Genomic DNA, 20,503 nt, shown 5'->3' on the forward strand with positions numbered 1-20,503 from the left:
TTAGCCCAGCTTGGATTGAGCTGAATTTCCCTTGGCCGTGCCTCGAGCATTGGGCTGTACAGTCAGCCACCAGCACTGAGCCCAGTGGAGGACTTGGAGCGAAATGGCTCCACAAACCAATACACAGTTGTTTTAAAGTGCAAGCAAGCGATACTCAAGTGGCTGGACAGAACCTGGTTCTTCCAAATTAGCACTTCAATCACAGAGGTATTAATTTACCAGGGAAAACAAGGGGTAGGGAAAACATGGGTTGGCCTTTGCCCTTAAAAGGGACATGTAAATGTCCCTCAACAAAAGCTTCATCAAATCCATTTTTCCACACGTACAAAAACCCAACCTGTCAAAAATTTTCCAGCCAACTCTAGCAAACAGCCAGTTCCCCACCCAGACATCTCTCACCAGCGAGAGATCTGCCGCCTCCCATACAACAGCCAGTGCCAGAGATCATGGTGCCAGCATCTACAGAGCTGGGGACCCATCCTCCTCATGTGCACCTACCCTCCTCCAGTACCATGCAGAGGGTGCAATCAGCAGATATGGGGGCAAACTGCGTTTAGGAAATGCCAGGATCCAGCGGTGTGGAAGGAGGTTGTGGGGGATCAGGGCAAGCCGCAGCTAGTGAGGGTGGTAAGAGGGAGCTAGTCTTCTGGAAGGCTCTCCAGAAGAAACAGCAACAAACACCTACACCAGACACATCTGGTTCTACGGAAAGCAGGGTTTCCTGCAGTCAAGTACAGGGAACCAGCAGTAAACACCTTTTCACAGCCCAAGGATATGTTACGTGAAGCTGGACGCTGTGCAGACTTTCAAGGAAACATCTCCCAGCTACGCAGATTTGTCCCTATTTTTTCAGAAATGGAGAAAGCAGCCTCATCCAGACAAAATAAACCAGGGAGGAAGAGGAGGAATTATTCCAGCAAACACCAGCCTTCTGCTACATCCCTGTCCAGCTCTGAGAGCCAGAGAAATCCCGCTGGCCTAGCACTGCCAAAGCACACACTGCCCTCAGGAAAGAGCATCTGGCCTCATCCTTGCTGTCCCTGCAGTTGCTGTCAGTGCCTGAACAGAGGACACTGAGCGCTGGCATCCTCTGAATCCTCTAACAAAGCCAGAACATGCCCCTTGAGCATTCCTACAGGGCAGAGCCGTAAGGGGCAGCTCTGAAAAGCTTGAACACCTTGCCTAGGAAAGTGCTTTTGCTGCAAATGCACCATGGATGGAGAGGGGGTGGGAGGAAATGGCATGCCAAAAAAGCCTCTCAAGAGTCAATTCACAGCATCTGGCAAGCTGCCACAGTGGGCTGGCACCCATCAATTGCCCTGCTTGTTAAGGGCAGCTTCCTCCAGATATAGTGCTTTTACCTTAAGACACCTTTTCCCTGCCTCCTGCCAATCCAGACTCAAATTGTCAGCATCCTCCCGTAGGACAGGCTGACCCTCGGCTTTGTAGGATTGAGAACGGGCACCTTTGAGCTGGGGTGCTGCTCTGCTGTCTACCCCCTCCACACAGGGGAAAACGAGCAGGCTCCAACGATTTATGCATTGGTCTCTTCAGCTTCGATTCCTTTTAATTTGCTACAGAGCATTTAGCAGCTCCCTGGTCAATCATCTGTCACTGGTGCTCCAGCTGCCAAGGGCCAGCACAGCCCACTCGTGCCCCAGCAGAGACAGCCATCGGCTTTGCTCCACAGCCCTGCTGGGCTGGCAGCAGGGAGCTCCCAGGGACGGTGGGTGCTCTCTGCCGTGAGGAACCTTGCACCCATGTCCTCGCGGGGCTGGCTGAACACTGAGCTCCTTTCGCACCGTCGGCAGTTGTGGGCTGCAGATGTCAATCAGGTACCCAGCACGCAGTGGCCGTAATTAGTGTTCCCTTCCCTATACACGGTGTGCTCCACGTGCCCAAAGAAACGCAACCCCGGCGTGGATCCGAATCGCAGATGTCGGTGGTTGGCTGGGGGGAGAATGCGGAGCCGCAGGCTGTGCCCTGACCCCCTGTTGCACACCGAGCCGCCCATGGCACCCACAGCATCCCAGGCACTCTGCTCCGCAGCAAAGACACTTTCTCACTGTTAATCCCTGAAGCGATTTCAGTTTATTGATGACCCTGAGAAGCCTGACTGAAGGACGTCATAAGAATTCACTTGGGGCTGCTGGGAGCTCAATGAAATCTGGATCCCGATGAAGTATTGCAAGTGTGTTCCCTCTCAACACGCTAATGCAATTGAGGGCCTGGGTGCAGGGTGACGCCAGTTCTCAGTGTAACAAAGCCATGCCCCCACCTCAACCGTCACGTGTTAAAGCTGCAACAGGTAAAATCTGTTTTCTCCTGCGAACATCATCAGATAGGAAATAGATGGTTGCCTGTGAGTTTACACCACTTCACTTGGGCTGTGAAGTCACGGCTTCACAGCCCAAGACAGAGGGCTTGCCCTGCATCCAAAAAAATTTGCTATCAAAGCCAAACAATGATTTTTGTTGCTGTTTATGGCACAAGTGAGGCTAGCCAAAAATTAGTCTGGGGAAAATTATGCCCCTCCTCAAGGCGTTCACTCTAGCCCTGTCCCATCACAATGCCACTCTCCTTTTCCCATGGAAAATGTTCAAAACAAAACGTGGCTTTGTTCAGATTGTCAATTTTTAGGCTTCTGCTGTCTTCTCCTCCACAGGGAAAACAAGGAGGAGGAACAAATTTAAGCACGAATTGATAAAAAAGACCAAACTATTTTCCACCTCAGAAAGTATGCTTCTTTTTTTCAAGTTTTGAAAAATCAGGCAAAAGACACAAATCACCAGCTCGAATGTAAGCGCTCTGGGGGTTAAAATATTAAAACCAAAAGTGTTTTGCCTAGTTTGGAAAGACTTTCCTTGGCAGAAATGTATTTCGATGTGCTGAAAGCAGAAGGGCGATGCCACATGGTGAAAGATTTCGCATCCTCCGGCAGAGGGCAATGCTGTCAAGGCATGACAATATTAACAGGGCACCCATCTAACAAAAAAGCTTTAATAAATCCTGGAGCCACGTGTTATTAATATAGTAGATTATTAAACAGAGAAGGTTCTTTTTTTAAATCACGTTAATTGGCGTCAGCTCGCACACTTACCGTAGGGAACACTGATTTGATCTGCAAGATGGCTTACAGTCAGTTTTACCTTCTTCCTTTGGGGCTGATCAGCCCCAGCATCATTACTCCTCGGTTTTCCCACTCTAAGCAGCAGTGATTTAGACCATGTGAAACTAAAGAATTGCTTGAGTTGAATTTATATATATACCTGTCGCTGGAGTAAAAATATTGTCTTGATGTAAGAAAAACACACACCAAAAACCCAAACAAACATACCAAACACTTGTATTACAAACCAGCCAGGAAATAACAAACAAACACAGCCAAATCCTACAACAAAAGCTTTACAAGGAAAATAAACACCTGTACTTCAGGATACAAAGTATATTCTCACTAATAGCTTTTCCCCTTGGGCAAAGCACCCCTTAAACTTAAACACAGGGTTCCTTTCACCTTTGCAATAGCAAAGGTTCTGTTCCCTGCTGGAAACTGATGTAGGAGCGGCACGAGCCACAGCAGGTCCCTCCGCTTCGCCCACCTCGGTGCACCGAGCAGCTGGACCACAGCCCCTGCGACCCAACAAACCCTCCTGAATTCACATCCAGGCTCACACCTGAGCTGGTTGTCTTCTGCAAAAAATGACTGCAGGCATGTGAGCGTGCCACTGTCACGCCCATTCTTCAGATGGGGAAACTGAGGCACGGGGTAATTACGGCTCTCCCTTGCAATCACGTGGCACAGCAGGCACTGGGGGTGCTGGGTTCCCCCCCCGCGGGGACACCGGTGGCTCCTGGTGCTCCATGCATACATCGCATGGCAGGAGACAGGCACAACAAGCCTCTGTCTAAGATTTTGGTGTTTGGCAGAAAAGGCTTGTAAAGCACGGGCTAAAAATAAAGGTAGTAATAAAAGCCTCTTGCTCGTTAATTACTCTGTAAGCCATTACTGCCTAAAACCCCCATAACTTTAATGGGGGCTATTATAAGTGTAGTAGCAAAACTGTGGAGCTAATTACTGTTTAGTTATTAAGCAGAACGTAGCCAGAACTGAGTAATGAGCGTGCAGACTTGCTTGTTCTTCGAGGATTTAATCAGGGGTGCTAATTTCAACCTCAGATTCTCCCGACTGCCGAGAGAAAAGGACAGAGGGTTTACAGCCCAGCCCCCCCCCCCCCAGAAAGCTGCAACCGCCGCGACAGGCAACGCACCATCCTTGAGCTACAGCTCATCTGTACAACGTGAAGCTTGAACTGCAAGTCAGGAAAGGGAGTGAGAATGATTCAGAAATGTTTCAGACCACCGTTACCAATCTGCCAGCTAGAGGAGAACCGGATTCATCCTCAGGAATCAAAAATGAGCTAATGCAGACTGGGTCTGTGACGGTAGGTGAGGGTTTGCATCAACTCTTCACCCAGCATTTGTGTCCTTCTTTTAAAAAATTAGAATAATTCCTGTGGCCAAAACCAGAGAAATAACAACGTGGTTAGTTGCTTTTGTGGTTTTTTTTTGTTGTTGTTGTGTTTTTTTTCCCTCTCCCCTTCTTTCTTTCTTTCTTTTGTTTTCTTAAACACAAAAATTAGAAAATTCAGGAATATTGGAAAAGCCTGGAAAGGAAGCTTAGTTTTAGGAGGCTGTTCTTCCACTCGATACTTTTGTCCAGCTTCACCTGCAAACCCTAGGTCTGTCACTACACTTGCCTTGGCTACACACGCAGGGGCCACCTTGCATTTTGCAAGCTGTTAGAAAAACGGAGGCGCAGAGACTGCAGAATTTCCCCAACCTTGCAACAGTTGAGGCAAAACCTGACCTACTCTACCCTTCCAGCCCTGAGCCCTGTTGCAACAAATGGGATCAAGAACACAGATTATCTCACGGGAAAAAAATAATATTAACCAAGCTTCTCAGAACAACACTTAAAATTTAAAGCAAGCATGAGCAAAGTGGATCAAGGGAGCTCAACACAAGCACAATTAGCTTCTGTAACTTATTGCCACAGGATACTAAGAAGAACAAGAACTTAACAGGATTCGAAAAAGGATTAGTTGTGTATGTGAATAAATTGCATATCCAGAATTAGAATGAACCACCCACCAGTTTGGAAAACATATAAACCCTTGAGTTTCAGAGCTTCAGCCAAATTTTAACAAGCATCAGAAAGTTGTTCAACTTCCTTTAAGGTTGCTTCTGGGTGAATGCTGAATGAGCGCTGGGAAAAAAGTGCTCCAACAAATAGCTCATTTAAGGGCCTCTCCATCAAGTTGCCTCCAACTGGTGACACGACACCTTAATTATCTCCTTCGTACAGCTCAGGCCACACCAGCATTGTCAGAAACAACCATATTTCCAGACACTCTATTTCCACCTCTGTGGTCTGCATTGCACTGCATATTTTGTGCGCCGCTGACTTCTATAGATTTTTAAAAGTGACATTAACAAAGGCTGACCCAATTTCAACGTGATTGGACTAAATTCCACAGCTCCATAATAGGCTTTGCATATGCTTTGTCCAAAGGGTTTGAAGACACATGCTTCCATGTGGTGCTTCATGGAAGAGAGGCAGCAGCCCGTACGGAGCGAGTCCCACCAGCAGGCCAGCGAAGGCCACCGTTTCGGGATGTGCAAGACTGAATCACTGAGCCAAACATGGCAAGCTAACGCCAGGCTCCCTGTGGACTTGCCTTTCTCCACCCAAGGAAGTCTAATAAGTCAAATGTGTGACGTACCCGGGTGATGAAGGAACGGGCACAGCTGTCAGAAGAAAGACTGTGACGCCTGCTAACGCTGTAGTAAGGATTACCTCCCCACCATGTGGTTCACAGCTTTTGTTGTTAGTGGTTGAGAGAAGCCTCAGGCTTTTATATACTGTCTGAATTAAGGGTGTAAGGATTCTGTAGGTGCACCTAGAACCCTGGGCTGGTGGGATATGCTTGGGGCTGCCTCCCATTACACTGGCACCCGGGAAAGTTCACAAGTATGGCCATCAAACATGAAGGGCTGTGCCCAGCAAGACACAAGCCCTATTTTATCTCCCAGCTGGCTCTGCAGTATGTTCCCGTTCCCAGACCCGGAGATGAGACTGCTCACCTCCCACATGCTGTTGCCTCTTGACTGGCTGGGGAGATGAGGCTGGGGAAGCGCAGCAGAGCCCACCTCCCCGCTCGGCTGCAGGCAGGGCACGGAGCAGGTGCCACACACCTTTCAGCATCAGCTGGAAGGTAGCTCATCAGCTCTGGACCTGAGACCTGGCTTCATAGCCATCAGTACGTACTTTTAATTACTGAGTTCTTCCCTACCCTGGAAAAAAAAAAATTAATCCTGCTCTAGAGTTATTAATAACCTGATTATAATGCATAAAAAAGGGGGAAAAAGAAGCCTTGCTGAGCTAGTGAGCGAGCTAGCCCTCTGCCCCTGCAGCACGCCACCACTGGGCACCTTGAACACCTTAAAAAGGGATTTAGTTTTTAAAAGTGTATTTTTTCTCTTTTGCAATAGCAAACATCAAGTATCTTAAACATGTGTTTTTTGAAGGCTGAGGAAAAAAATATGCAGGCACCCAAATTCTCTGTTACTTTTGAAAACACCAGCTGTGGTAAGCACAAGTGCCTGAAGATGCCACTGAAGTAAAAACTGCTTTGCAGGAGCTGTTGTCAGAGTTGTTTGACGGCATGCACAATGCCCAGGCTTCAAGGTGCTTGGGACAGGCAGCGAGGAGCACCCATTGCTGTGGGAGCACAAGGGTGCTGTTCCTGCTTAGGGGAGGCAGAGTGCTGCTAGCACGCTGCAAATTCACACACGGCTTCTCCTCCGCACTCCTCCCCACAACGCCACTTCCAACACGTGCTGCTCGTGAGGCAGCTGTGCAAGCCTGGAATTAGTGCCTTTGTATTTCAGAGGCACTAAGAGCAGCCATGCAGGTAATTCATGCTGAAGAGCTTCTGAGCTATAAATTCACATAAAATTGTCGGCCTTATTGCAAACCACCTTTTCACTGCAGACAAGCCTGCACCAGGGTCAGGGTTCCCAGGTCAGCTGCTGCACCCTACTCAAGTAGCCTGTTCAAGAGTCCTTGTCAGCTGCTGCCCTAGCAACAAACACTCCAGCATCATAGCATACCCCAGGGCTGCAGAAATATATTTATATCGTAGCATCAGTGCTTGGCAGGACACAGTCACAGAAGTGTTTCTTGCAGGTTTTCTCTTCTATGGCCTTGCGGGACAGATCTAGCAAAGACGCAGCATGGCACTCATTGCTCTCAGTTCCCTGGTTAGCAGTCGGTCAAGAAATCATAGCCAAAACCATTACACCAACCTACGGAGAAAATCCCCAGCTTCCATCCCCGTTAGAGGGCTTCTTTAAAGAGATGAGGCTCAAATCCTAAGCCCCACTCAGTGCTGTGTGGTCAAACAGGGCACAGAGAGTCCGACAGCCCGTGACCTCTGCAAAAGTCACTAATGGGACTGAGGGATTAACATTGATTCTTTCATGCTACGGCATGGAAAGGGAAGGGGGGGTGGTGGTGGATCAGGAATGATAAAGCAAATGCCCAACTATAATTCAGCAGCTTACAACACAATCAATCGCTGCTTGCAGTTCTGCAGTCCATTAGTACAGCCACAAACCTACACAACCTTCTCCTTGAAAACAGGAAGGTCATTTTAAAATTATCCCCCTTCAATTTCTGGTCCCTTCCAGGGTCTCCTAACCCTACTGTGCCTGCTGAAAGGAAGCGCACAGGGCCTCCGGTGGGGTACTCGTCCTTCTTCCTTCACCTCCTTTTGCCACAGTGAACACGGAGGCTCTTGCCTGCCGAGGAACCTTTGACGTGTCAGAATAACACGGCCTGTCTTCCATTTGAGAGGCATTTGGAAGGAAACTATTTCTTTTCTTCTACTAGCATAAAAATCCCGTATGCCAACCCAATAAACCCAGGGCTGTTCCAGCATTGCCCGAGGAGGTGAGATTTGGCTCCTGGTTTGTCTCTTAGTGGGAAAGGCACGGGCTAAATCTACCAGTTTGTCCAGCTTCCAATCTAAGCCTGGTTCGGACTCTGGCTTTCCCCGTGGCTTAGTTTTTTTGGCTCACCTGCACCTCAGCTTGCTCTAGAGGTGAGATGAAAATAGCTGCCTGCTTTTGGACAGGAATCACAAGGCTCAAGTAGCTCACAGGCTAAATACAGAAATGGCACAGGCACTGATGCCTGAGGTGCTGGCAAAGCACGCTCACACCAACCTGGCGGCCTGGTGTGCATGCCTGGGGAAGGTCATTTCTCCTAATTTTAGAATCACCCAAGGGCCAAACCCAGCCCAGATCTTTTCCATATGAATAAGAAATGGAGAAGCCAAACAAAAGCTGGAGACAGAATTAAGCCAGCACTTTCACAGCCCAACTCACAAAAGCAGTGAACAAGCAGCTCACACAGGGAAACAGGCACCTACGAGTGCCTCTCCCTGCTGCCCAGCTTCCCCACCTGTACCACTCACCAGCCCCTGCCACTTCCAAGACCATCTTCACCACTTGCAGAAGCTTGACTGGCTTGGCCAAGCACCATCCTGCCACCAAACTAGTTGGGACATAAGGAAATATTCCCTCTGGCCCGCAGAGTGTCTCAGCGCCAGGGAACTCTAATCCACAGGTGGCCGAAAGCATGCACGCGTTATCTGTCACAAAGAGAGACACAGGCACGACTGACGGACAGACAGACTACCCTGCAGGGTTTGACTTGCAAGGTGAGGAGCGAGACAAGTCCTTGGGGAGCTCTGAGAACCTGGAGGGTTTTGTAATGGCTGCTCTAAGAATATTGTAATCATGCAGTAATTATGGTGCATCTCAAATCAACCAGGTAAATTACATCCTTATTATTACGACTGTCACCAACCTTGCCTGGCAGGGACAGAGAGGCAGGCCATCCCTTGCCCACGGAGGGAACAGAGTTACGTTGGGTTATCAACAGAGCTACGGCACAGACCCATCACACTCCCTTCAGGCCTGTTCAACCATGCGACGACAGCCTGGTAGCTTCCTCAAGTGACTAGGACCACATCTGTACTTTCCTAGGCTGTATTTCAATGTACAACACTTAATTAGTCAGGTTGACTTTACCTTCTTTTAATTAAACAAATATCTTCAAGCACAAGAGCAGCCCTTGTCATTTGATTGGAACTGTCAAGTCTTTCAAATGTCATTCCTGCAGATGACTAATCTTTAAAAACAAGACTTACTAAACTCTTTGACTATGTTGATAATGAGCCAGAATAGTAACGATGGTCGAGACAGAGAGGGAGAAATCAGCGCTGCCGGGACTCAGAAGGACTCAGAGCTGCACACAGCTCTAAAGCCTTTTTGCAGCTCGAGGGACTAGGGCGTCCTGGCAAATGCAGAATGCAGGCTACGAAAATGGGGGATGCAGCACGTGTGTGAGGACATCTTGACACACTTGCTCCTTCAAGTCGCTGTCATGTTGACAAAAAAGAGAATTTCCTCTTTCAGGCTCTCTGACTGTGGTGATTTTCTCAGCGCAGACTGAAGACCTCGTTTCATTCTGCCTCCTCTGCAGGCTCCCTTTTGAACCGGTTTCCCCGGACTCCCTGATCCTCCACCTTCCCACATCCACCCAATGTAACGCTGCTTTGGGAAGCATCCCAAGACTTACAAGCTGAACGTGCGCCATAGCGTTAGCGGCTGAGGAGTGCATGTGCTGGTCCCAACCTGAATGCAAACACTCGCCTATCCCACAACCCCTTTCCCCCGACAACCCGGGGTCTCAGCCCTGGGTTTGCTGCACAGTTCACAATTTGGTCTGTAACAAGAGTGATTCAGGCTGTTGGATGAGTTGTTACTCCAGCAGCCAGAGTCTCTTCCCATTAGAGCGGTATGGTACGAGGTGCCTGGGCGAGACAAAAAGGACTGCCAGGCAGAGCACCGAGCACACGGACAGGGATGAGAAACAATGTTGGCAGCATTATTAAAAAATAAATTGGAGGAAGAAAGGAGGTGTATGTGTGGGGTGACGGCTTCGGAGGATTGTAACAAATCCTTTGCCACCACAGGCTTCGCGGCTGTCAGATTTCCCAAAGCCAGGGGAGGGGGCAGTGGCAGGGGGACAGCTCAGCGCCCCTGCTCCACAGGACAAAGCACCCCTCCCCCACACAGGTCCTTCTGGTGCAAACCCCAGAAGTATTCAGCAGCAACAGGTTTACTGTGTGCACTGTTTTCCTGACCCCAGCACCTCTTCACGCGATTACGGTGACAATAACTCCGGTATCCTCACAGTGCCATGGACAGTTGCTCCTGCACAAAGGGCAGAAATTGGCAGCTCCCCCTCCTGCTGTCCTTTGGGCTTTTTTTATAGAACGGCACCTTTTATTGCCGTTTTTGCTTCTTCCTGAGGCTGGTCTGCCAGGCTGGAGGCAGAGATAGTATCTACACCTCCAGCATCCAGACAGCTCCACCTTGCTGCCAAGGGATTCATTTTAGAGTAATTTTATTCACAGTTATGCCTGCCAGGCCCCCTTCTCAATGCTTTTGGCTGAGCACTTGGAGAATTTCAGAGCTGAACTAATAACTTAGAGTAACTAACTCTGTCTAAAGTAGATGTGCCTTCAAACCGAGCCACGCAAGGGTGGGCTGAACAGGGTGGCTTCAACAGGCTCTTTGAACTGTCTCCTGCCACACCTGAATCTCACCGCTCAGGCCAAGCTAGCATATTCTAGCTTCCCACCGCCCAAAGAGCCTACCACTGCAGGGACACCTCACGCACATGCAGGTAGAGTTGTCCTGGCCCCCACCCTTACCACTCAAATTCCACCCAATCTTGTCAGTGCTCCTAATCCCACCCTTACCACTCAAATTCCGCCCAGTCTTGTCAGTGCTCCTAATTCTAGCATTTGCAATTTTTCCCCAGTAAAAATAATGCCAGAAATGAGCTCATCTAACTGACAAACAGAAACAAATACTTTCAAACCCTCACAGAAGGTCATTCCAGGAGCTGCACACTCTGAAAATGAATATGTTAGAGTCACGCCTTGTGGATGTGTCACTATTATAAGAAAGACACTGGAAGAATTATTCATTAGTAGTGACTTCTGTAGCTCTAATCTCCATAACCAGCTGCCGTTCATCCGAGTGGATCACAGCCCATCTGAATAAACCTTTGAATGCCCATACAACCCCACGTCACACAGCCAAAGTCAGCCTCTCCTGGGGCTTTACATCCCTGCAGCTACTGCAAGAGCTGAGGATAGGAAGGAGAGAATATTCCTGTACCTCACCGAGGCTGTAGGGAGCATGCAGACAGAGAGTGCCATAAACTGTCTGGCAGCCTTTCAAGGGTGGCAGGCTTGTGCCAGATTATACTTCTCTCTCCCAAATTAGAAGCAAAACGTGCCACTAGAAAGTCAGGTGAAACCTGTCTCTCAAGGAAGCAAGAGGCTGCCTCTCAGTACCACTGCGTGAGGCAGCATCTTAAAACACCCTGCTAATCTAAGCACAGTTGTTGCCTCCCCCAAAAAGCCCCAGCTCTCAGCGTCCAGCCTTGCTTTGTGCTGTCCCAAACCTGCCTGCTTGCCCTGGCAGACACACATCACGGGTTGCTGACCCCCAGCAGAAACTGCGGTAGGATTTAGTCATAGCATCATTCTCCTCCCGTTCACATATTCACACCGAGCCCTTCATGGAGGCAGATAAGTGGCATCATTACAAACACGTATCTTCCTCAGCCCCGGAGCCCGAGCTGGGCAGTGGTCTATACTGACTGTAGGAGACATGAAAAGACCAAACAAGCACCCCCCCCGTGTTAGTCATGCCTGTTCACCATCCAAACACCATCCCTACACAGTCCTGCCAGGCTTCCAGCATCCAGCACGCTCCCAGTCCAGAACAGGACTGCAGCTTGCTCCGTATGTCTCACTCCCTCCTTCAGAGACCCAGCCCACTCACAGATCTGCTTCTCAGCAACCATCATGTGCATCTATTATTCAGAAGGAGTGTCAACTTATTCATGAATCAAAATAGGTTCCAGGTACTGCACTCAATCTCTAACAAAATTCCTCCTGCAAAGCTGCTCTTTTCTTAGCCTGGACTGAACCGAGAAGAGTGCAGTGCTGCTCTCACTTCGATCCCTCTGGAGGGCTTTACAGCTTTGTTACGGTGAGGGACAGGAGTTAACAACCTTGTCAGGCCGCTCCCTCATCATCTGGTTAATGTACCTCGTTAATGGCTACGGCACAATATCGCTCACCTCCTGTACACTCCACAAACTCCAACCTTTCCCTTAGGCTTGCAGTGACAGTCCCCCCCAGGGACAGGGGGATGGCAGGGCAAGGAGGACATGGGAAGTGACGTGGTGCCCACAGGATCAGTGACTTATCTAGCATGCTGTCACAGGCCCCCGCAGAGTTATCCACATACCAGGAAGGCATCTAGCTACAGCAGGCATGCAGGGGCTCACACAAAATAGCAAAGTTATGCTTCCCTTCCATTCAGTCTGAATCTGAGTGTGGAAGTGCTGGACTGCTCAGAACTGTGTAACAGCTGCCTTGGGTTGGACGATGGCTCCTACATCCAATGAAACAGTATGAATGATTTTTTTCAGTGCTGCTCCTCATCTACACGTACAAAAAATCCTTCCAGAAGTGCTACTCCTTTGCTGACGACGTGCAAGGCTGGATGGGCAGGCACAGAGAGAGAGGAGGAAGCAGGAGGAAACGTGCAAGCTCAGTGTATCTCCTGTTGCACTGTGAGCCACTCTAAAAATAAGCAAAGCACATCAGTGCAGACTGCAAAAAAGGCCTCAAATACTGCACTGGAGTGCTCAAAAACACTCAAAAAAAAAAAAAAAGTTCAGCACTCTGAGGTGCTTCTGTGTGGGGATGAGCTGAGGGCCTTGGGACGTTGGTATTAATGCCTACCATAGGACTGCTGCATCAATACAAGGGTGGCACTACGTTTTTGTGGTTGGATGGGGAAGACATGAGTTGAAGCTGGAAAAAGCTCACTTGGATGCACTAGCCAGAAGCACTGCAGGGCCACCAGTGTCTCAACAAAGCTCCAGGTTTACTCTCCGTCTCACCGTCTGTGGGATTCAGATGGAATAATCATAGATGGTCACCTAGTCTGGTCCTGTGTGGCCAGAGCAATGTCACTCCCCAGCACCTGCTGGCTTTTGCTCATTCCCTGAGAAGGTGGACTCCCCCAAGGACCTTCCCATGCAGCCCCCAGTAAGTACAGTCCTGGCCCTCACAAGGCCACCTGCATAAAGAGAAATGCATTGGAACACATTTCTTCTTTAGCTTCAGAAGCTGCTAAACAGATGGAAAAACAAAGGATGAAGTCTAAGGAGTTTAGCCAGAACACTTCAGCACCAAGGTGGTATTTATAGACAAGCCCAGGGGGAGGTAACCCAGGCACCCACTCCACTGTCACACTGTGTTTCTCTGCAAGAGGCCATGGTGTGCTGCTCCGAGGCAGTGTTACTTGTGCAGTTTGCTCAGCACCCACACACATATGCAATCGGAGCCACTCATTTACAGCAGCACACAAAAGCATCTTAGTCTTTGCTTTGTGCCACCAGGACAAGAGGACAGGGTATGCAAAACTACAACTTATCAAAAGTGGGATCCCTCTCCCACTGATAGTGATAGGAGTTAGGCTTTTTATTCACTGAGAGCTGGAGTGGGCCCCAAATCATGCTGGCATTATGTTATGATAATGCTGGAAGTATTATAAATGCTTTGCATGCCAGACAAATCCTCAAGCAGGCTTCCAAATCCCCTCAAAATCCCCACTTGCGTCTCTACATTCATCCATTCATGAAATCCAGAGCAGAGCCTCAGCATCCATCCTTTTGCTCCTGGTCTCTTTCCAGCTGAATGGAAGGTGAGGCAGAGTCGAGGTATTTCTTCTGGATTAGCCTTCTTTTGTCTTTCAGATGCCAAATCGGAGGAAGAAACTGCTAGGGCATTTAAGAATGACATCCAGCAAGGCAGCTGAGACAAATCCCATGCCCCTTTTTCCCATCAGAAAGTGAAGTGTATCTCATTGTCAATGAACTCTGGCCCCCACAGCCACAGTGGGCTGTGGCACTGGAGAAACTGGGGCTCTGCCACCCACACAACATAATGTGTGGCATTCAAGAGGCTGGAGGAGGGAGACCTTCCAGCTAGCCAGGAGGAGACCTTTGTGCTGCAGCTGCAGTTGTAGACATCTGGCTCCAGATGAATTCCCACTCAAAACAGGTTAGATGAGAGCTGCGCTGGCCTTGCAGGGTCCACCCGCAAGGACCTGGGGTGGGAGACACCCATCCCTGCTTCGGGCAGTGCCATAGGGGTAGATCCCCAGAGCAGAGCTTCCTGGCTAGATTCTTTTTATCATTAACAGGGAGAATTCATTTGGCCTGTTTTAGCTGAATGCCTTCAGATGAGATGTGCTGCACCCTGGAAATGCCTGTTTCTCTTTCCTATACCGCTGAACATCTGCATCTTCAGTGCACTTAAGCAAAGGGGTTCCCACCTTTCTGGGGGGTAAGCAGACTTTGTTCTCCAAGCTACACCTTTCAATTCCCTGTCCACTGGGCTTTGACAGTGTTCCCAGATGGCAGAGAGTGCAGAAGAGCAAATTTTTCTGACAGCCCAGCCCACTGGTCTACAGTGCACAGGGCAGGAATGGAAGGAGAGTCTGAACTCTACTTTCCACATCGCATTAGCAGGGCACCAGCTGTTGCAATTTCAGAGAGGATAACCAGTCTCCAGCAGACACTGTGGAAGGAACTCAGGGGTCAGCGGACATCTCTCTTTTGTGGGTTCTGCAGTGGATGCATGTCTTTGCAACAGCCCGGAGCTGAACAGAGAGAATTCTCAATCATGACGTGAAGATGTGAATCCCCTCCCCAGAGATTTCAGACAGGTTTTTTTAGTGCCTTTCTGATGACTGTCCCATTCTAATTGGCAGAATTTCTTCTTCGGGTTCCCAGTCCTTGCCAGGGGACTCCCTACGTGATCACAGGCCAATCACCTTTCTCTTGTTAGCATTTGGCTACCCTTCCATCAAAACCAAGCATGCAGCATATTCTCTGTCTATCCTGTTTACTTACATGCTATGCTCCAGCGCAGAGACTAGATGTTCACAGCACCAAGGACTCTGGAGTATGAAACCACGTCTCAAGAACTAACAATAAATAGCATTCCAGGGCAGCATACAGGCTGGAGCTGGGCCAACAGTGACCAGTGCAGTAACACACCGTTTGAAAGCTAATACATCACCTGTTCTTAAAGAACAGCACAAGAAGCGCAGGAAGCTTTGTACAAAAGCTTAGCTCTTGTCCCGTCTTTAGGAAAATAGCACAGAGCAAGGCAGGAGGGGAATTTTGAGCACTTCCTATTTATTCTGCTGTCACTGCCAAGCATATCGCATTGTGTTCCCTATGGCTCATATGGGTAGGATAGCTGGAGGGGTTTCTCAGGTACTGCTGCAGCTGGCAAGTTGCTTAAAGGCTCCGTGGTACTCAGGCAGGACAGGGCATTTCTCAGACAGAAACACAGATACGTGTGCATCTGCACACAGCTGCACACGGGGAAGAACACACACTTCTATACACCGGCCAGGATGGAAACCACAGATTCACAAAGCTGCCTGTGCAAGCGTGCTCCAGGCACAGCACAGGTAGCCATAAGGTAGCTCACTGCACAGGAGTCATTTTATGAGCCTCTGAACCAATGTGCCTTGAAAAGTGTCACTTGGTACAATTAACATATCTGCAGATGGAGATGGTCAAGAACAGGAGGAGGAGTAAACTGGCTGAATCTGTGGGACAAAGCCATTAGCACTGCAAGGGACAGGGATCTGCTCCCTAGCGCAGTGAATTGTTCTCAGTTATTTCCTCAGCCTCTCGGTGCCTTGGTTCTCTGGAGGCGTGGAGTTCCCATTAAAAAATGTAGGAGGATATATTCAATAGTGACTAATATGCTGTATTACTTAGAGCACTTGGGGGTGGTCCACGTGTCTAGATTGGGATACGAAGATTAATTATGGGCCACACCCTATGATCTCCACTCAGCAAAGCCCTTATTAACTTCTGAAGGTGAATCCATCCCTGATGTCAACTTGCCAACCCAAACACAAACAGCTGGGGCTCACAGGAGACAGAGGGAGAATCTACCCTTGCTCTTCAGACCTTGGGCTTGGCAAAAATCACTTTTCTTGCCACCAGAGAAGCAAAACACTGGTAGGTAACCAATTCAGGATCTCCACAAGCAAAGCATAAAAGACAACATGTCACAGAGAACAGGGACCCATGAAAAAGACACTGCAGAGAGCCCTTCCAATGCCACTGCTTCCCTTTGCCTTCAGGTGGGTTGAAGCCCCTCCAAATGCACCTTCAGCCCTAACCCCAAACAAGACTTACAGCTACAGCCCACCTAACTTTTCAAGGCTGCTGCATGCAGTGGAGGGCTGTAGAAAAAGTGGAGGGTGAGAAAGCCACAGAGAGCATCACCCACAGAGAAAGATGCTGACCAAGGCCTGCTGCATCCTCAGAAGTCAGAGATCTTGTTGTTAAGCCCTGGAAGCCAGGCAGCCTCTGGTGCTGCTCATCCTTGCAAGACAAAACGCAGTGATGCAAGAAAGGACCATATCCCTGTCTTCCTATGGATTCAAGGGTGTCCACTGGGTTTTGAGAAAAATCTGCTTTTGCATAACTTTTTTTTGGGCTAGTAGAAATAAAGCAAGGGCAATAGAGAGCAAAAGCATTGCAAAAGGCAAGTCTCCAAGAAACACTAAAAAATGAATTGCAACATTTGCCCTAGCATCCCTTAAAAGACAGTTCTTTTCATTTCCCAAGGTTTCTGCTGTTGCAACGTGAGGGTGCTGGAAAAGATTAAAAGGGCAGAATGCACGGTTTTCCTTTCAGAAGGTATTCTTTTGACACTGAGCAGCTAGCTTCGCGCAAGGGGAGAGCATGTGCTTCCACTTAGTTACTGGAAGATTTCTTGGTCAGCCACATCTCCTAGCTACAGCAATTGTTTGCCAGAAAGATGCAGCATTTGTGAGCATGCTAAAAACCGACAAGGCCCTGCATGCTGGAGGCACACACTGTTCTTCTTGCCTCAGAAGGTGCACAGTTGCAAAGCAAAAGCCAGAAAGATGCAGAACAACGCTGCAGGTCAAGGGAGGAAAGAGCAAATCCAGGCATTGCTGTAGTTGACTGGAGCTCTGCGAGACACTGCTGGGATGAGGACAAAGCCACAGGAGAAGAGAATGTGTCTTTGCCCACATATGCATGTGGCAGGAGACCTTTACCGATGCCCTCTCACTCTGCTGTCCTAGGGAATCGAAACGACACGAGACTTGGGTCCCCTCTCCTGCATCTTCCTCTGGTCAGCCCTGCTTGGAGTGAGCCAGCTCTCATTAAATCCGCTGCTACGTTGCTAACGACTAAGTTCACAGTACTCCAACAGAGAAGCTGACAGCGTTTCACTAGGAATGTCTGGGGTGCGTGTGTGTGTGTGCAGCGAGGGATTTATAACTCAGCTGCCTGAAATGGGAAAGTACTCAGAACCAACATCACAGATTTCATTTTTCTTCCTCTTTCACATGCCCATACATAATCAGCCAGGAAAATAAAACTATTGATCAGCTACCTTTCCATTCTAGTAGCGCGCACTGTCCTGCTGGCTTTGGCCATTTCCAGAGCTCTTGGCCCCTATTTCCCTCCCGGGAGAGAGATCCTTCTTTTTCACTGGCTAATTATTCAATTCTTTTACCAGAACATCTTCCATATTCCACAATACTTTAAAGCTGACACAGAAAACAGAGTTGGGTGCTACATACAGAAAGAAGATATTTTACCCTCCTTCCCCGAGTGCCTCCATTTTCCTACATCTTTTTGATCCTAACTCTGTCGGGTAAGCCAAGCAATCCCAGCTAATGTAACCTTCTAGCCAAATCTTTGTTGATTAATTTGCATTAGGGATCTCTGTACAGAGAAGAACTAATTACACGAACCAGGCAAGTAAGATGAATCTTGGGTGAGTTATGAGAATTACTCCAAAAAAAAAAAAGAATGTTTTGAAGCTCCCCTGTACATTTACACAGCCCTTCTTCCATATTTATGTGCACACACAAACGCACCCAGCCCCACTCATTTACACAAGTTAAGGACACCTCACTGTAGATGCTCAGGGACACTAACAATTTAGACAAGTACGTACGGACCCATGCAACAGACTGCATAGTCTCTTCCAGTCCAGAACATTGGACCATAAGCTCCTTAGATGTGCATACAAGCTCTTACGTCAATTGATGGCACACTGGGGCTCATGACTTTCTGCACCGTGTGCACAAAACTGGGGACCTCTGACACGTCATTATATAAGCAACCAAAGCAAATGCTTCCTAGCCCCATGCCAAGACCCACCAAGAACCCCCCGAAAGCAAGAGGAGGAGAGGGTATCTGATGGAGAGCACAGAACAAATGGATATTGCAGCAGCAAGATCCTGCCAAAGATAGTGAGGGCTGCCCAGCCAAGACCCCTACGTGCTGGGATTAACAGGATATGGGCTCCACAGCTGTAAACATCAGGTTCTCCACGGTGCTTTCCCAAACGTCTGGGCCAAGCCACCTCCCAATACTATTTGAAGTTGCACCTTCTGGTCTGACTGAGAGAAATCAGGACTTTCAGGTCTGCGACCCAGGAATTGAGTCAGCAAGAGGCCCAGCAGGGAAAAGGAAAGCATCATTTGTGGGTAGTTCCATCGATCACCACAGACTTGCCCCCCCCCTCCAATCACTATTTTTCATCTCCACCCACTCCCACAACACAACACAACACAACACAGAGATCACTCCTCAGATGGCAAAGCATCGCTCAGCCATCTCCTATTCCTCCAAAAAGATAGCACTCTGAAAGCTTTTCTCTTTAAGCAGCCTCAAAGTTGGCTCTCGCCACTGCTGGCACGAATGAAAGGGATTTCAGTTCCCCCTCCTACTAAATCCCATCCCTTTCTGTTGCAAAGAAAAGACAGAGGATGACCACGGGAAGAGAAAAGCAACTCTCTCAGATGCCTCTCACCTCCCTCCCATCTTTCTGCACGGATGCACCGGCGGGCTGGAAGGGCGCTGGGCCATTGTAGTCCCCACGCAGCTTCCCCCAGAGCTGCGCTCAAGCCCACGAGGGGAGCCCCAGAGCAGGTGCAGGTCTGGGGGGGCAAGGCTGGGAGCACAGTGCTCCTGGAGGCAAGGCACAAGTGTATTTCCCCACGACCCAGCCAGCCCTCCCCAGGCAAAGCAGCTTGGTGTCCTCAGGCACCCAGCCTGAAAAAGCGGGGGCCAAGTGATCTCCAGCACTGCAGCCCCCGGGACCCATTCTGCATTCTTTAAATACGCTGGGAGGGGTAGAAAAATCGCTTTGGAGTCTTTCCTGCTTCCTCCCACTCTCTGCCCGCTGCATACACACATGCACACACACACACCCCCAGCCCTGTGCATAAAGGATCTCTGTCCTGCTCAGCTCAGCCATGCAACGCCGGCAAGAGGCAAGAGTTACCTTATTCCCATAGCCTGAACCGCCTTCTCTCTCCATCGTGGCTGGGAAGCTGCTCCCATTCATGCTTTAATCCTTGGGAACAGAGGCACGATTCAAAGCGGCTGTTCACCCACTGGAGTGGGCTCCCCCCAGCAACCTCCTCCTCCTCCTCCTCTCCTCCCTTTTTCCTCGTTTGTTGGGTCCAGATTTTTTTTTATTATTATTATTATGTATGCTTTCTTAATCCAGGCAGCAACCAAGACACTCCTTCATTGTCTCTCTGCCTCCTCCTTTCACTCGCAAAGAAACAGCATTCCTCCTCCACTGCCTCTGTGGACCTCCAGTTCCCCAGGTCTGCCTTTCTGCAGCGTGGCGTTAAGGGAAAGAAAGAGAGTGAAAGAGGGAGGGAGCGTGCAAACAGGGAGAGGGAGGAGGAGGAGGAGGAGGAGGCCAACGGGGTGCGGGAGGAAGGAGCCAGAGCGTGGCTGGCTGCTTTGTATCCAAAGCAGTGCTGACAGCCCCTTCCCTCCCCCCCACCAGAGAAGGACCTGCGCTGCTAATGGTCTGTACCAATTTATTCCACTTAGGCAGGGGCACTTCTCCCTGCGATGGGAGGAAAAGCCAGGGAAGGCTCTGAGATGGCCCCTTAAGGAATTGGTTCCTGCTCTCCTCACTCCACGGCATCACCCACTGAGTTTGCAGCCACAGGCTAAGGGAGACTATCTCCCAGCTTAGCAGGCAAACGCAAAGTGTGAGGCTAGGAAGGGCTGGACGTGAGAGAAGGGTCTTGCTGGTGAGGAGGCTCAGCACCTCTCTGGGAGAAAGCAGTCACCATATGCTTAGGTGGGAAGCAAGGTTCCTCTCAGGAAGGCAGGCGGAGTGAGCTCTGCTCCACTTTCTGCACACACGGTTTAGCAGAAGCATCCTCC

General features: G+C 49.3%; 1 protein-coding gene across 2 annotated transcripts in view; it reads right to left on the reverse strand.

Annotated features, from left to right (window-relative positions):
* B3GAT1 (beta-1,3-glucuronyltransferase 1) overlaps nucleotides 1-20,060 on the reverse strand; it is a 40,132-nt gene extending 20,072 nt beyond the window's left edge. For both annotated transcript variants that reach the window (XM_056322779.1, XM_056322780.1), the window contains exon 1: nucleotides 19,596-20,060. The gene's annotated coding sequence lies outside the window, so the exon portion shown is untranslated. The remainder of the gene's footprint in view (nucleotides 1-19,595) is intronic.
* Nucleotides 20,061-20,503: the final 443 nt, after the last annotated feature.

This window comes from Falco biarmicus, chromosome 20 (assembly GCF_023638135.1).
Source record: "Falco biarmicus isolate bFalBia1 chromosome 20, bFalBia1.pri, whole genome shotgun sequence".
Classification (NCBI taxonomy): domain Eukaryota; kingdom Metazoa; phylum Chordata; class Aves; order Falconiformes; family Falconidae; genus Falco; species Falco biarmicus.